The sequence below is a fragment of the Anopheles bellator genome, chromosome 2, assembly GCF_943735745.2.
Source record: "Anopheles bellator chromosome 2, idAnoBellAS_SP24_06.2, whole genome shotgun sequence".
Classification (NCBI taxonomy): Eukaryota; Metazoa; Arthropoda; class Insecta; order Diptera; family Culicidae; genus Anopheles; species Anopheles bellator.
This window is the reverse complement of record NC_071286.1, coordinates 66,313,780-66,317,978: the sequence shown is the minus strand read 5'-3', so window position 1 is coordinate 66,317,978 and position 4,199 is coordinate 66,313,780.

Here is a 4,199-nt window from a genome sequence, read left to right as displayed (position 1 = left end):
AGTGCCCGTGCACTATTTGCGCTCCCGTTTCTCGGCCCGAGGTGTGTGCGTATCGGGTTGGAATGGTATTTGCCAACGCAAACTGATAAGCACGGCGCCGACAACGTGCCCCGTGCAGCGTGTCCTGCTGGCAGGGCTATGCAGCAGCAGCCCGTGCGCTCCTGAATCTGGAATGGAGCCACGGAGCCGACATGGGATACTAACACGGGAACCTCACCGGGAACCTGCTTTTGGGCATTTGGCCACACGGTGAACGAGATGCGTCCAGGCCGAAGGACAAAAATGAATATTTTTCATTCGTGCAATACACCGGAAGATGTAAAGGGAGTAATGTAGTTTAGGTTATGAACTCGAAAATTTTAATTAAATTAAATAGAATAAATATCTTGTTACTTTTGAGTCCCATAACGACTGTGTAGGAACTAAGAACCATGATAGGAATTAAGATACAAAAACCGCTCATTAATTATCAAGGACTCATCGCATACTGACTACTACAAGCCTGCACACCTCACGAGGACCGCGAAACGAAAACGAATAAAATCTTATTGCCCCAACTAATAATCAATAATTTGACAATTGGCGTATTGGCCGCATGAAATTTCGTGAGCCATAAACTTGCATTAAAATCAGCCAGCGACCGCGAATTACTTTCAATGATTATTGCGCCAGCAATCGTTAGCCAGCCATTTTATTTAGTTTTCATTCGACCTAATCTCGACCTAATTACAGTTAAATAGTACAATCTGAGCAGCCAGCCACAAACCCGACCATAGTTCCGTGCCGTGCCGGTCTCCAAATATTGTTCGTCGGTATCCAAACGTGGCAAGGATGTTTTCTCAGCTAAACCACGGAGAATGATTTTTTGACAACAGTTTGCCAACCCAGGTTTTGCGTCGGGTTGCGAGCGCTCGTTAGAGCTTGCACCCCACGTTGAAACCTCCGAAGGTTCGGAAGGCTTCCAGCAGACAAAAAATCAGGGCCCGAGGAAGGCTCCCGCAGAACGAAACGGAAAGCCATGCCGCCAGCTTGCCGATACACAGCCAAGTTATTCACACCCAGCCCGGGCACGTTGCTATTTGTACTGCGGAACGCTCCGGTAGTAGATTTTTCACATCACTGATAAAACCACGTGTTGGCGTTAGTGGTGGCCACGTTCCGGTGAGCGTCCCTCCTCGCCGGTGTGTGGCAACAATGCGCGATCCTGGCGGCGATCCCGGCAATCGTAACAAGCGCCGGAACGCCGGAAGCACTCTAGTCTCTCGAAGGAAAGCAACACAATCGTGTGCAAAACACGCCACTGGCACTGCTGCCGGTGCTGGTCCTGTGCAAAAAGCACTTACCGTACGCGAGCTGTCACCACATAAATGGTCATTCGCGGGTGCCGGGCAGAGATTAGCGGTGGCGACGGTGGTGGCAGCCGCCGGAGCCACGGAGCGGTGAATAAATGGCGAAAAAAATGTTGCAAATCGGCACCACGGTGCACGGTGAGCTTACGGGTGCATCGATATGCCCCGGAGGCCACGGGTCGGGTGGACGAATTGCGTCATCGTTTCGCGGGAAACATGTGGCTTCCGTGATGGTCACCCGGTTTTTAAGTGGTCACGTGAAGTTTAGCGGTGCCACCGACGCCACCAACAAGTGTTGGCCAGCTCGGCTACGTTAACTTTCGTTACAGCTTCTCGCGACCAGACACACTGGTCCAGGTGGAACTGAATCAAAGTGAGGCTCCATTTCGTTTGCATCGCACCGAATGACTATTTTGACAGTTATTAGGTCATGGAATTGCATTTTTCTCTGTTGACAAATACTACATTTTACACAAATAGACAAATACAACATCGTAGATTCGTCGCACTAACGAACCGTTTAACTCACGCCGCTAAGACACGAGATCGGGATAAGGAAGATGGGTTACATCTAGAAACATATCCAGCATACGTTTTCCAGTCGCTGTCGCCTAATCTAGTTATAATTATTTCCTTTAATTTTGTCTTCAGTTTTTTGTAGTCTATATTATTATTTTAAAAACGTCAAACTTTATTTTGAAAATTCTACACATTTAGTAAAAACGTTGGGAAATATTCAAAACTTATTTCCGAAGTGGCGAGTCTTCAATTAAAAAGATATGAAAAACTCATCTCATTTAAGCTCATTTCCACCTCGGTGGTTATTAATTGTCGGTAAAATTGTCGTATTACGGGTTCAGAAAACCCACACGTCGTGCAAGAGAAGCCAATACATCCACAACGAGTGCCTGTTTGGTGCGGAAAACATTTAAAGCATCAAAAGCAGAAACCATTTAACTAGGGGCGAATATAACAACAATCATACTAATTATAGTCACAAAACCTAAAGGCAGAGATATAGTCAGTTGAAGTGGAATTAAAGCTCTGCGATAAACCAAATGATAAGTTAGCGAACGAGATGGGTCAGTTTGATTCTTACTTCCTGGGTATTTAGTGGGTCATGGCAGATATTGCCACAACTTGACGCTTATTTTCTAATTGTATTTCATGGTCGTTCCTCACTGGAACCAACGGGTGGCACATTAGCCCATTGGCAAGACTTAAACGTTGCGCTGTCACTGCTCCCCCAGCCAGTCGTCGGTTCGGCAATGTGTTTCAATAAAGCAGACCAGTTTGAAAAATAAATGGACACATGATTTCACTTGAAACATGGTTTGACACTACTGTCCGGTGCCCGGTAGTCGGGCGAAAAGCACGTACGATTAGCCAGCGCTGGGACCAGGCGACAGAATCTGGTTGGGCAGGCGACAGAATTGGCAACAAATAAGCGACGCCATGGGCTGCATCAATTATTTACCCAGATATGTCTGCGTGCGAAACGATTTGTTGCGATTGTCAGGAACAGGAGGTGTGGGTGATAAATTTTACATACAACATTGTGGCTGGCCCAGCCGAAGGGCACCGGCCGGTGCATGTATCGGCAAAATGGTCGATAATTTATGAGCAGCAGCGATGAAGAGATACCAAACAGTTTGAGCGATAGGGCCATTGCTGATCAGATCAGACCCGGATGCTTTTCGCTTCGTATCCTGGACAAGCAATTCAGATGCTGGCCACCGAGAGATGGTGATTAAATGATTGAAAGTTAAAATGCTGGAATTTAAATCATGTGTATGCCAAGACTTCATACCCTCAACATTGGTAGAAATTATTAAACACTGTCTCAATAGCCGTATTGAAACAGTTCCTCTTTCTACGGATAGATGACCCATCTTCTACTCCCTAGTGTCAGTCTTAACGTTCCAAATTGGACAAGGATCTTGTTCGCCTGACCGCACGTAGTTCCCATTAGCGGGCATTCCGAGACGATGGGCTGTAACTGATGAAATGAGAGCGCCGAAAGCTGAATTTTCCGATTACGGCTGGCCACGGGGAAAAAAGCGGAAAATCGTGCGAACATTGCTCGCCGGCCACTAGTGCCCTGTGTTGTCGGGTGTGTCGGAAAATTGAGTTGTAAAGTTAGGAATTAAAGGAGCCCGCCATTTGGGACCAAGTTCCCCACAGCTTTCCACCGTCGATGGCTGTCACGCGCGAAGGGAGACAGCAATCGAGCTTTTTTCCGCCTTCTGCTGGAATGTCTCAAACACACCGCAACTTGAAGTGTCCATTTTTGGAGTAGCTAAATCTCCAACATCCAGCACCATCTTATTTTGGGAGACGAAAACAAGTTAATGAAACCCTGTGATGGACATTTACTGAACGGGCTTTGACGCGACGACTGCTGTCGTAATGGTGAAGATGACAGCCAAACTGATCCACATCAAGGAGATCCAGGAAAAAATCATATGAAAGCCTGAGGTTAAATTCCGACAACCCTTTAACTAGGTATCATTTTGGAACAGTGGAAAGACGTCCCCCATTTTTTGGCCGAACTTTAATCAATCTGGAAGACAGCGATATCATAAATCATCGCTGAATCAGCTCTGTTTTCTCAGCCTCTATTGACACTCCTGTTTATGTGATACTTTTATCGCTTCGTCAAAATTGAGACCGAGTACGGGTAAAGGGGTCGCCTTTGGGCGCATACGAAGAAAATTTAGTGCACCCAAGGGACTTGGAAGGTGTCAACGGGCAAACAATTCAAGTCCACCGCGCTGGACCAGACAGCAGCATGGACTATCGTCGCCCGTAACAGCAAACATCGTGGTTAGCAAATATTTACCCCGAATG